The sequence below is a fragment of the Strigops habroptila genome, chromosome 5 (genome assembly GCF_004027225.2).
Source record: "Strigops habroptila isolate Jane chromosome 5, bStrHab1.2.pri, whole genome shotgun sequence".
Taxonomy (NCBI): Eukaryota; Metazoa; Chordata; class Aves; order Psittaciformes; family Psittacidae; genus Strigops; species Strigops habroptila.
Genome location: NC_044281.2, coordinates 3,817,685 through 3,831,305, shown reverse-complemented (window position 1 = coordinate 3,831,305; position 13,621 = coordinate 3,817,685). Strand labels below are relative to the sequence as shown.

Below are 13,621 nucleotides of genomic sequence, written 5' to 3'. Positions count from 1 at the left end.
TGGTCACTGTAGAATCACAGAAACCTTCAGCAATGCTGCAGAATAAACAAACTCATGGGCAATACAACAGAGAGGTGTTAATAAATACCCCTCACCCCAAGTGGGTTTTACTTACCTGGCCAAAAAAACCCAAGCAAAGATTAATCAACTAAGTGTTTGCCAGTGAACCACTTTATTTAAAGCCCCGTGCCAGTCATTCAGAAAAGCTTGGCCAAGGCCACTGAATTCAGACTTTAAACTGCTAATGAAAAGCATAAGCAGCACCTGTGAAATTACTCAAACCTGAGGACTCAGTGCTGAAGAAAGGTGATCTTGCAGTAAAAGAAAACAATATCACAGGGCTGGTAGGGCTCAACACAAGCACACTGACACCTGGATTTACAAACCCCCAGTCCTCAGATTTGCGGCTTGCACCGCTGGGTTTGTCCCACCACTGCAACCCTCTGCATTGTGCACAGGGGGATGGTTTTTGCTCTCCCTAAAAGCAAACCAAGCAGCTGCTGCTGGCACTATAATGCCCCCATTAAGGCCTGGGACCATGCAGGCAGGAGAGGCTCTTGTACCAGCTTTAAAGCTTGCACTCGGTTTGCAAACCATACTATGGTCATAACACTACTAAAGGGGCCCAATGAACATCCCATTTAAAACACACCCCTCTCATGCATAACAGAATGTATGAAGTAAAAACCATCAACAGGTAAAACTCAGCTCAGCTCCACCAACAGGGCTGTAGCTACTGCTAAGGGCAGCAGCTGCACGTGTTTCCTACATCAGAGCTCAAACTGGACCAGCAAATATTTTGGAAACCGCTGCCAGAAGCTAGAAACAGAACAGAAAGGTGAAGCCCAGCAAATCAGCCTCCCTTCGGCTCCTTATCACAAAGTGCCCATCCCATGGGCTGTGCAAGGCATCCACACCAACTGTTTCTCAGCCCAGAAACACCAGTGCTCTCTAGCTCCTAACCATCCCTAGGCTAGCTGGTGTGGGAATGGGGAGGGAAAAGGGATCAGACACATGCAATTATAAGAGAGCTGGGATGAGTGTTGTGAGCTGGAGTGGGGGATCGTACCTGAAAAGGTGGATTTGTTGCCTATGCCCTTTGCGTTGGCGAGTCCCCTCACTCCACAGGAAGGCTGGGCCTAAAGCATTCCCTCCTGAGACCCACATCACTAAATGTTTGCCAGCTGAAAAGCTGGGAGCTTTTCTTTGGCTTTAGTCAACTGAAATACTTGCTTGATCCTTTTGAAAAGTGGGGCAGGGTGGGTTTGGGGTTGGTTTTTTTGGAGGGACAGGCAGGAAGTTGTTTGTTTTTTTAACCTCCCTACACAGATGCCCCAGCAGGTTCCTGGGAACACTCTGGAGTGCTGGTACAGCCCCAGAGCATTCCCTGCTCCCTCTTACCTTAATCTGTTGTTCTCCTGCAGTCACACCTTGCTCCTTCCCAGGGCAAAACTGATGTTGAAGGTTGGCCAAAAAGGAGACAGAGCCCTCAAACAGCTCAGGCCTTTGTTCCTCACTCACCTGGGGACCGCAGCTCCTGAGCCTCCAATGATGTCCCAGCCTGTGGGCCACCACGTAACACCCAGACTGGCTCAGCTGAGACAGACAAAAAGAATGCGGGAGATGGGAGTTACAATGTGATGGGGGAACGGGGGAGATAGATAAAAGTGAAGTGCATGGGCAGAGTCATGCTGCCTGTGAGAGCAAAGTTTCCATTGCTGCACCCCCCCGGTAGAACCATTCTGGAGGCCACCAGAGAAAGGCACCACGACAGCAGGCTGACACAGCACTAGCAGCTGCAGAAGTCCAAGAGGTGCCAAATATAATCATGACCTTTATCATGGGCCTACTTTTTCCTCAAATACAGGCAAAAAGAAGTAAAAAAAGAAGAAAACAAACACTAAGTCAAGACGTGTAGCAGACTGGTCTTAGCAAAGCCCCACTGCTGTCCTCTCTCTTGCACTCTACTCTCCTATCATGGGCCAGCAGTGAAGTAAAGGTTTAACACGGCCTTAGAGCCCCCAGCCCTTCACATCAGCCTCTCCGCCGTGTTGAATCAGAGCCACAACACTGAGAAACAACATTCTGGAAGCAGAAAGTAATCATTTCATCTTGCATAAATGGTATAAACTGTTTCTGGCAAGGCTGCATCTGCCCCTACCCTCTGCCTTTTTCCCCACCAAGAAAAGCTTTTATTATTGTTGTGCACAGACAGGCTGTATGAACTGCTCCCTGCAAAGCACCTGCAAATCAAGTCAACAAGCCTTGTAGCAACGAGGCAACGAGTCATGGTTTCCTTTCAGCCATGCCCACAGTAATCTGCTTTTGTTCCCATCATACAGGGCATGTGTTGCTGTGCCCCATGCAAGGACCTTGTGCAGAGCTGAACAGAGGAATTACAACAAAGGAAACCTTTTGTTCCCACAGAACAGAAATGGTCCTGATTTTTCAGACCTTTGTACCTAAGTGTGCTCCTGGCAAGGCTGGGAGCAGGACTAGGGAGAGGATGGGAACGGGGGGGGGCAGGAGGGATGAAGACGTGACTGCACTGCGTGAGAAGCCAACCGATCTCTTCCATGCCACACTGCTTTGGCACTGGTGCCTGTCTCTGTGGACTGCAGGACCCCACTGCTCTCCTCAGCAGCTGAACCAGAGCTGAAGGCACCACGCTGCAGCACGGCACAGGGAGGGAGGCGCCCTGCAGAGCGAACATGACACAGCTCCACTGAAATCCTGCTGCCACCAATGGGCCCCAACTGCTCAAACACCATGGTGGGCAGCAGCGAGTGGTCCTGTGCACCACTGGCTCTGAGGAGCACAAACCTGGGGATGGAAATGCCCTGCCCTTCACTCCTCCTTTGCTATGTATAGGAGTAGCTTTCCAGAGGTGAGTTATTTCCGTCTTACATTACCTTCTACCATAGCAGACGGCACGACTGGGCTCCCCACTTGACAGCTGTGCTGAATGGCACATCATTGCTTTGTGTTTCAAAGCACTCATGGCATCCCTGAATCCTGTCAAACCAAGGAAAACAAACTATAAATGAATATGTACTTCATAGGACTTAATACTGAACAGAATCATAGAATGGTTTGGGTTGGAAGGGACCTTAAAGCTCATCTAATAGTGATGTCTGTGTGTTTAGCTTTTTAAGAGGGTATAAATAATAAAAACCACTGGTTTGTTGTCTTGGCATTCAGTAATTCAGTACTGCAAATATATGAATAGCATCTTCTTCCCATTGCTGGTTTCAAACCGGCTTCCGTCCTTCTCTAACTACTCTCCCCTTTTCATTAAATGGCTCATGTAGGGAATCTGATAAAGGACACCTATGTGAAATACGAGTTTTCTGGATTATTCTTTGCCAAACAGACAGCAGCGGTTACAACAGCTAATGCAGGCAGCAGGGGCTGAGTGGAGGACAGGTGGCACAGGCCACTGGATTAGATCATACTCTAGTTACAGACAGAGAATCTCAGATTTCTACCTTCTATTTCAAATGAATTCCTTTTCCTGGTTTCTAGACAGGAGAAAACTAATAAAAAAACCATCACTGAAATAAATGGCAGTTGTTACATTTTGTTGTAATTAAAAATTTAAGATTATTTAAAAGCAAACTGAAATCTTTTACAGTTATGTACAGTTACGTACAGTTCTGCTCCTGTGAGGAGCAGGGAGTTGGACATGATGACCCCTATCGGTCCCTTCAACACGAGATATTCTATGATTCTATTTCAGTCTTACCCAAAGGCCACCCCACCTGTAGAAGCCCCCAGCCTGTCTCTGGCAGGGTTCCTCTCTGCTGCAAGTCTGAATTTCCTAAGATGTGCCGAGGTGAGTTATTCAGCTGAACTGGATGTGTTGGGATGCACACACACACACACGGGCACTAGCCCACGAGCAAAGCCATCGGCCAAGGCACTGTCCCGCTGTGCAGTGTGGCCCCTGGGAGCTGAGGAGAGAGCAGGGCAGCAGGCAAGGAGAAATCGTTCAAGAAATATTCTTGTCTGAATTTTCTGATTTGCTAAAATCAGTGTTTGATGGAGCACTGACGGCTTCCAACCAGGAACTGGGGACCACGAAGCCCCCCAGGACCCCAGCAGAGGTGGTATTAGCCAGACTTAGACATGAAATGTTTGCGTATCTGGGGCAGACAGATTACGTGTCCCGCCATTAGATGCATTGTCTTGGCCAGAAGAGAGACATGAGGTAAGAACTTTCTTTCTCTACCGTTTTATCTGCTCTGTGCAGGATTGCCAGATTATGCAGAAACACCAAGCAGCAGACAGTGAAATGTTTGCATTGCATTTGCATTGTTTACAGAGAAGAGTAAAACATGCTCATTTTGATTGAATGTATTTGTAACCGTGAGGGAGAAAACAATCATGCATGGAAGGTAGGAGTAACCACTGAATTATTTCCAAGTGCTCATCCACAGCACACTTTTACCATGGCCTGAGCTGGCCCCCAGGTCCTAAAGGGCAGCAGGAGAACTATGAGCTAACCCTGGCAAGCCCTGGCTTGCCCACACCAATGCACTCGCATTTACTCACTGACTTCAGGGAACAGGGCTCAGCCCAGCAGGAATGTCAACACGTCACTCCAAATGTTCCATGGATTTATTAAGGCAGCTTTGGTGAGCACAAAGCTGTGCATACCAGTGAAGCTGGGAGCGATGGATCATTCCGGCTGGAGGAGGCCTCAGGTGTCCTGCTGAGCGTGGCCAATGCTCTCCCCACAGCCCTGTGGTCTCCAGGTAGTTGAAGCTCAGTGGGGTTCCGGTGGAGCCCTCCCGCATGCGTGGCTGTGTCACAAGGGAAAATAGCTCAGCCTCAGTAACTTCACTGTTCCTGCGCTCTAAAAGGAGTTTGGTTCTTCTGATGGGTTTTGCAGTCAGACAGATTTGCAAAGGAGCTTGCAGGTGGCTTAAAGTTGTGCATTTGCTATGCAAATCAATACAGGCAGCTATTTGCTTTGCAGCGCAGAGGCTGAAACACCTGAGGCTGTGACGGCTCCCCAGGCACTGCAGAGGTCTGCCTCTACCCCCTGCATCTCAGCCACGCTGGTAAGACCAACAGCAAGTTTTCTCCTCCTGAATCATGGTGACAAGCACCAGTTTCTTGTCAGCAAAATCCCACTGCTCCAAGAGACCTGTACCCACAGAGCAGCTTGGCTGGTACCTGTCCATTACCTCCCTGAGCAGCAGGTCTGTGGGAAGAGCATCAGGCAGCCAATTCCTTAACACTACAGATGGGATGGAGAGGTCCAAGAGCATTTGCACAGTGCTGCCACAACGATGCATGGGGAGACATTCCTCCCTGCTGGGGATGCTGGTGCATAGGCTCAGCAGGTTTTGCTGGGAGCACATGGATCTGAGCTCTGTGTCTGGGATCTCCTGGGCACATTTGTTACCCCATCACCCCAGCTAAATGCGTGATTGAGGAGAGGAGACTGTATGCTGGTGGGCAGAAAGGATCTCAAAGCATCCAACCACTAAACGCAGGAGAGAGGATGGAGATATCAAACACCTAATTGATTCAACTGATTGCACTTTGTATTTCATTGGAATCCATGCACTGTTCTGGGTCTCTGCTGGTAAATGGGGTAAACAGCCATCAAGCTTCAATGGTGTGGAAGAACTTTACAAGGCGGCTGTCTGAGAATGCAATAGTTAAAATAAGCTAGACTCCAAATTTAACAGGGCTCTGAATAACAAACTATTCAGAGGTGGGTACCTTTGTGCAGGGAAGCAACTTCGTTTCAGTCAAATATAGTGGAGAAACAATGGAGCATGTTTCCTGTCACACTAGAAAGATTCCATAGCTTTTAATAAAGACAAAAAGAGGAGGAGTAGTTGAATATTTTAGAAGCTATTGTTCAAATATCATAGTTTCAAATGGTATCTACAGCAACTTAGGACTAATTTTGAGGAGTAGCATCCGTAACACAGTGGACAAGCTACGTCTCCTGCTGCTCCTTGCAACTTGGAGAGCAGAGGGAAAATTTGGAGGTCTTGGATGGTGCAGTGAGCTCAGACATTCCAGGCTTCAATGCCTTTCTGAATAACACAGTGTGCTTGCAATCCCATCAGAAGAGCGAGGATTGGAGGGACTTTGGATTAAAACTGGAAGGCAGGCAAAAGATGGGAGGAGATGCCCTGACTAAGCTTCCCTGGCAAAGCAGTGCCAACAAATAAACCCCAACCTTCTGATTCCCAGGAGCAGGCAAGCACTCTGTACTGCAGCACAACACACCACTGCAGCCCTGAGGCTTTGCTTGCAGCCTGCACAGAAGAGGAGGAGGCAGAGGAACGTCACTCATGTCCTACAACCCTCATCCACCCAATACAGATCGCTTCAGCTCACAGAAGCTGATGACAGCATTAATATTCAAAGATCTGCCAGGAGAACAGGAAAGGGTGAGAAATGGGGTTTCTACACTGCTAAGAAGGTATTCCAGCATAAAGGAGAAGAAAGAAACAAATAAAGACAAGGAAACAAAAATTCAGACCTCTGCACATGACATCCTGTGCTGGTTTTGGCCTGGAGAGAATTAATTTTCTTCACAGTAGCTAGCATGGGGCTGTGTTTTGGATTTCTGCTGGAAACAGTATTGAGAATTCAGGAATGGTTAAACCATGACACATCCTATTGAGCTTACAGTCCCTATTGTCAGACCTGATAGCTGGATGAGAATAAATAGGAGATTGCTCTGAATTCAATGACTTTTTAACTCATTCAGCAGTGCAGGTATCTTGCTGGTTTCACACAATTCTGTCGAAATCCTGCCATGCCACACTGCTGCAAAGCTGCAGTGAGACCCCAGAAGCCTGCCCTGGGATGACAGACAGCAAACCCAGCCATCACCATGCCACGGGCTGCCTCACCAGGAGAAATGTGCATGTGCAGTGCCTCAGCCCTATCTGCTCCCCTTGAAGGATCAGCCTTCATAGCCCCGTGGGCAGGTTTCTCACCTGCTCTCTGCTGTGTGAAACCTTTGGCACATGCTGGTTTTCTCTCCTGGGAAGCTCCCGACTGAACGAACCCCAAGACTGAGTGGGAACAAGCCTGAACAGGCAAAGGTTAGCACTAAGGCAAGTCAGTGCTTAGTTAGCACTGAAGCAAGGGACACCACTCAGTTCACAACTGCCCTGACTGACCATGTTGTGGTTCCCACCTGCAGAGCCTCCCTGCTCTTCTGCTGCTAAAAGAGGTCTCAGACCTCTTTAGGGCAGCCCAGCAGGGTTTGGTGGTAGCCTAGGTTTTGGGCTAAGCAGGGAGGTGCTAATACCAGTCCTGCTAAATCTGATGTGGAGGCAGAAGGAGGTCACTGCCACCAGCCCCTTTGCAAGTCCAGCTGGAGACCAGAGAGGATTGCTGCCTTGAGGAAAAGAATCATTTGTTCTTCATCTATACCACTAATGACAACAGAAACTAGATTTATTCTTACCTTCCTCTGAGCGTAGACAGCCTTCTGAAACCATCCGAGCAGACACCTCCTCTTGTGGTTGTCACTGGCGCAAGCTTCACCCTGCCTGCAAAACACATCCTTGTAAAACTCATTTCCTCTCCTGCCTCATTTGTGGCAGGAGGCTGGGATTGCTGCTAAGGACTAATACAGGGGCCTCTGAGGACACTACCAATGCAGCACAGCTAGAGGCTTTTCTTCAGCTACCAAGAAATGCATTTCTCAAGACCAGCGGTGTATGGGACATTACCCCAAATGAGAATTTCTGCAGGGTACAGTGCCTTGTGCACTGGAGGACCTCCAGGTTGAGCTGGAATAAAATCTCTCCCTGGCTGAAAAGCACAAGTGCTTGGACTCACTCAGCAACAATGGAAATCTCTATGGCCACCCAGGGAGGAAGAGAAATGACTTTGCAGGGTTCCTGGCTCTCCCTCTGCTTGGAGACACCATCCACCTCACAGAGACTGCAGCAAATTCATCCTCACTTTTAGAGGGCTTCTATATCTGGAGGGAAGAGGCTGAACAAGGGCTGCCTGCAAATGCCATATGCCAGCCAGAGGAAGGGATAAGGTCGGCAGAGATCAGCAGTCCCACAAGGCTCAACTGCCCTCAACCAGCTGCGCTGGGTTGCAGGTGCTGGGCTGTCCCCATCTTCCCTTGGTCCATGCTGTGGGCATGGCTGCTCCTCCTGTGGCATTGTCCTCACTGCTACGCTCCTGATCCTTACCCCTAGCCTTGCCCCCATCCTATTCCTGCTGCATGGATGAGCAACACCGGTTTCTACCACAGCCCTCCCTGTACAGGAAGGAGCCAGGGCCATACCCTTCCCCAAAACCTCTTTGCAACACAACATCCACACAGTCCACAGTGTGCCTGCTCACCCCACATGGCTGTGTATCAGCAGACATCACTGATGTGTACCATTCATGCTGTAAGTTTCCTCATTTCCTTCTGGACCTAGACATGAAGGAAATAATAGACAAATTTAGGACACTTGACATAAAACTGGAAGCTTTCTGGTCAGACAAGGGCACTGAGAGCTCAGTCAGTGAAGAAGAGGAGAAAATGAGAGGAAATGAGCTTGCCCAGAAAGATTTTGTGCCCCCTTGCTATGCTTGTGTGGTCCCACTGTGCCCATATGGGTCTCCCTCAATTAACGGCTACTTCTCCTCTAAGGTAAGTCCAGACCCACACTGGCAGGAGACTTCCCCACCATGGGGTCAACAAAGAGTCCTCCAGATGGGCAAAGGAGGGAGAATCTCAGCCCTGAAGCTCATACGGTCCTTGACATCTTCTGACTGGAAAGCACCGATTGTTGAGCAGAAAACAAAGGGGGTCTACTGGGAAGCAAAGGGCCACCTATTAACTTAGTTTTTTCTCTCCATGCACAGAAACGAGGACACCAGGAGCAAAAGCCTCTTACATTTATGTCACAGAAAAGCAGAAGAGTCTATTTTCCTCTGTGCCACACACACAACCCAGCCTGAAAAAGAGCAAGGGGTGACTTTTCGACTTCCCTAACAATGCAAAACCAGAAGAAGGGGCGAGTTGTGCAGAATCCAGAAGAGATTGCAAAGAGTCAAATATGCTGATAATACACTACTTGCAAAACAAGCTTCTGCTATTCCCCTCTTGACACAGCGTCTGTTGCCTACTAGGGCAATCATATCCAAGTGTAATTGTCTAACAATTGTTCCGCACTGAGAAAATAGTTCTGATTACAGACATTAACACGTTTAGGCATTAAGCTTCCTCACTGTAATTACCCTTGAGCTTAGTCTTGCAAATGAATTAATGTGCTGATCGCTTGGACTAATACAACCAGCAAAAGGGTGATGAATTGCTTCCAAATCAGATAAAATCAAGCATGACATCATTTAATTAATTTCAGGGCTTGGAGGGAGGAGAAAGGGGGTCAGCATGATGCTGAGAAGAAACGTATCTCTCTCCCTTTGTGATTTCTTTGGAGACAGAAATATGCAAACAGGGGAGGATGGGGCTGGGGAGAGGGAAGATGCACACCAGGTGAGAAGGGGGTTGCTGGAGACGGGGCTGTATTATTTCTGTGTATGAGCATGCAGCCGCGTGACCGATGTGGTGCAGCTGACACAGATGCAATGGATGGATTTCTGGCTATGAACAGATGCACTGCTCACCTTGTTCTGATTTTGAGTCATTCTCCAAGCACCAGGGCCCATGTGTAAACTCTGCTCCTCCTCCAAGCAGAGAGGTGGCTCATTTCCCCAGGATCGCAGTTCCTCCATGGCAGCTGAGTGCCTGAGGGTGGCATTGCCAAAAACCACTGTCCTTTGTCCTGTTTCTGGCTTGGGATCATTTGCCAGGCTGTCGGCACAAGGCTGCCATCAGCCAGGAGCTGGGCTGGCCATCGCTGCTGCAAGCAGATTTACTGTTACCCTCCTTGACTTCTCCCCTGTGAAAGACCTCCTGACAATATTTTTCTTAGAAAGAAACAAAAGGAGTCGATGGAAAGGACATGGCAGGGCTCTGGACTGCTGCTGTTAAGCACAGACTCTCTCAAATTAAAGCTTCCCCTCGGATGGCTGCCCACCTGTAAAATAAAATGGCATCATAGGAGGAGCTTGTACCTGACAGGGTTAGAGGCAGAGCTGTCTCCTTGCAGCCCAGCAGATAGCGATCCATCACCCACTCCAGATGTTGCATCACACAAATATCCTACATAAAGAGCCACCAAGAGAGAAGGGCTTGTAAATCAAAGATCTCCATTACAGCTTACATTAGCAGACTAGCTTTTTACGTACACATCCGGGGATACACCCTTCACAGACACACAGTCCTGCACTTATGCCAGTTTAAACATACATTAGCCAGTTTAAACACACACACACCTATACATGTACATAGACACATATCTGCTGCCTATAGACAAGTAGGCCCTCACCTCTCCTAAGTGTAGAAGCAAATGTTAACATAAAACGCATGTGCATGGATGCACACAGATTATAACAATACACAGCCAAAACATATGACCCTGGGCCTGATGACGAGGAGTTTCGTCACTGCTGATTTCAGCAGGAGCTGCATAGGGCCCACAATTTTTGCTGCCTGTTCTGATCTATATTTTATTTAGCTGAATTTTGGAGGAGTGGAGGGAAAGGAGGTGATGAGACCTGTGAAAGCTAAAGTCGAAGATAAGAAGCTTTTCATTCTTGAAAGTGTGAAGAGTCAGCACGTTTTATCGCAGAGCCTGGCTGCCCCTTTGACAGCAAAAGCAGAGGAAACAGGAACCCAATTCCCCTCTGTTGCTGAGAACGATAAACTCTGGAGCTTCCCTGCGACAAGACTGTTTCTTGGGCTTTGCCAGAGACCACAGGTCCAGCAGCCCAGTATCAGCACCCTTTGGCAGCATTCATCTTTGTCTTGGATATTTTAATTCCTGCAGTCGCCCTGGGGACGATGCAGCTTACGACTCCATTTGTTTGATGCAGCCTTACAATAAATCCGGTTAGTGGAGCAGAGAGTGCAGGTGACAGTCAGTGGGATATAATATAGATTCCCTACTTCCAGAACCTGATCTTGCAAGGCATCAGGCATCTCCTGAGATGTCGACAGCTCTACTTGCCCTATTCTATGAATGACACCTAGCAAACAACAGCAAAGAGCACCAGCAGCCAGGCACTAACTTAGACAAGTTTGAAGGTCCTGATTTTCCTTTCCTAGTGGTGATCTAGCCATATCACTGCAGTCTCACCGCTGGCACTTTCATGGGCAGTCAGAGATGAAGCTGGTCCTGGAGAAGACCCAACTGTTCCTGCCTTGTCCATCCAGCTTATCACAGAGACGCCAGTTCTGACAGCTCTGGATGTGCTGAGATGCAAGTCTTACTCTGCTCTTGGTAAGAGTAGCTCATCACACTTGTCCTTCCCCCATGCTAACGAACACATGGTGCACACGCTAGGGCTCAGTTTCTTTTAAAAACAAAACCAAACACTAGATCCAAATGGTGCCAGATGTTCAAATAATTGGCACTGACATCTTTTGGAAGTGTGACCATGCATTGCTGGAGGACAAGCTCTGCACTTGGTGGGCAAGCCAGCTTTAGGGATGGAGAGAGACGGAAAGGGAAGCAACTAAGTGGTGGTTGAGAACTGACTTTTAAGGGAGCATAACCCTCCTGTCAGCCACATCTTGAAAGAGATGAACTTAGAACCTGGGGGATTTATGCATCTGAGCATCACAGGGGATCTGGGGCTTTTCCTGCACTTCGGTTCTCCAGGTGTAAAGAAGTAGGAGTAAAATAACCCCCTGCCCCTGAGGGATGCTCTGTGTGGAGAGGTTTATGAAATGCTCACAAACTGTGCTTCAGGGAGGGTGCTCTCGTCAGCATCTTGCAGGGGCTTCTTGGCAGCATGACAATGTCATGGCACTCTAAGTACAAGAGAGGGATTTGCTTTTACGGTATAAAATTTGCCAATCAATTAAGGTGAAGAGGAATACTTTAAGTATTAAACACACAGAGTAAAAAGAAATGTTTAAAAGGCACACATTTGGGGTGGTTTTTTATGAGTACAGATGTTGCTTTGCACACTATGGTAAGAATCCTTGCCTCTACTGATCATAAGCTTCAATTCAAACTGTGCAATTATTACCAGGGACTTTCTTCTTCTCCCATTATGTATTACCTGCACCTAAGAGTTCCAGAAATGAAAGGATCTAAGCTTTCCTAACTTAACAGTTGTTTGTAGGACTTGCTCTGTGTGTTTCTTATTTTACTTTTGTCATAATTTAACATACTCTGAGAGACTAAAAAAGAGAAATAAAAATGCATTATGCATTTATTGCCTAATGTCTTAGAAATCTGCATTAAACTCATAAACGACAGGGAAAGACAGGAAATCACATTGTGCTCCACATATCTTTTTCCGTTTCCACACGACTCCTTTAATCATACATACTTCCCAGACTGCATGTAAGTACTGGAGACAACCTCCTCTGACCTCTGCTGTCATCCTGCAGAGTCTAGTGTGAGACCTGCAAGTAGCATTGTCCCCCCAAGGGTCAAAACTGGGTCCAGTCTTGTTTAACTTACTCATCAATGACTTAGAGTTTCTCCTCAGCAAGTTTGCTGATGGTACAAAACTGGGAGGAGTGGCTGATACCCCAAAGTGCTGTGTTGCCATCCAGAAGCACCTAGAGAGGCTGAGGAGATGGGTGAAGAGGAACCTTTTGAAATTCAACATAGGCAACTGCAGGGTCCTGCACCTGGGGAGGAATAACCCCAGGCACCAGTTTGGGCTGGGGACTCATCTGCTGGGAGGCAGCTCTGTGGAGAAGGACCTGGTGGGGGTCCTGGTGGACAACAAGTTGTCCATGAGCCAGCAATGTGCCCTTGTGGCCAAGAAGGCCAGTGGTATCCTGGGCTGAGTTAGGAAGGGCAGTGCCAGCAGACTGAGGGAGGTATCCTCCCTCTCTGCTCAGCCCTGGTGAGGCCTCACCTGGAGTACTATGTCCAGTTCTGGGCTCCCCAGTACAAGAGAGACACGGAGCTCCTGGAGCAAGTCCAGCAAAGGGCCACTAAAATGAGCAAGGGTCTGGAGCATCTCTCCTATGACACTAACTTCCCAAGACAAAACCTATTTGGAAACACAGGCTTTGGCATTACCACCAAATGCAATAGCTGTGGTACGTGAGGTGCTGGGCCTACCATGAAAGAAATACATGACCTGGACCTTGTCTTTGGCTCAAATCATATGGGAGGGTGGTAATCTGGATTCCTAGTTAATCTGGATTTGGAGTCATGTCCAAAACCACTCTGAGACCTGGGGATTGTCTCCTGCCTTAGGAAGTCTAGGAGGAAATGCCTCCAGAACACAAGAAAGCCCCTGGGGCTGGAGTCACACTGAATGCCTGGACCTATCCTTGCAAACATTACACACAGTGTTTGCATTTTTGCATGTGGTACATTAATATTCATGTATTTATGTGCTGCCAGCCTTGGGAGCAAGCAAATGTCCTCTAACTGCGACTTCAGCCTGGTCAAGGTAACTGACCTTTTTCATTAAGTGCTTCCAAATTTCTAATCTACCCATGGATGTGAAAAATCTGTGCTAATTACAAGCCTGTCGGGAGGCCAAAAGTGCAGCGGGGAGATGGGGGGATGCTGAGCTTTATTTA

General features: G+C 48.1%; 1 long non-coding RNA gene across 1 annotated transcript in view; it reads right to left on the bottom strand.

Annotated features, from left to right (window-relative positions):
- Nucleotides 1-1,254: 1,254 nt before the first annotated feature.
- LOC115608445 overlaps nt 1,255-13,621 on the bottom strand; it is a 60,775-nt gene continuing 48,408 nt past the window's right edge. The window contains exons 5-9 of the long non-coding RNA XR_003991543.1: nt 9,625-10,037; nt 8,350-8,425; nt 7,451-7,535; nt 2,913-3,015; nt 1,255-1,596 (exon numbers count right to left, since the gene is read on the bottom strand). This is a non-coding gene — a long non-coding RNA (uncharacterized LOC115608445). The remainder of the gene's footprint in view (nt 1,597-2,912; nt 3,016-7,450; nt 7,536-8,349; nt 8,426-9,624; nt 10,038-13,621) is intronic.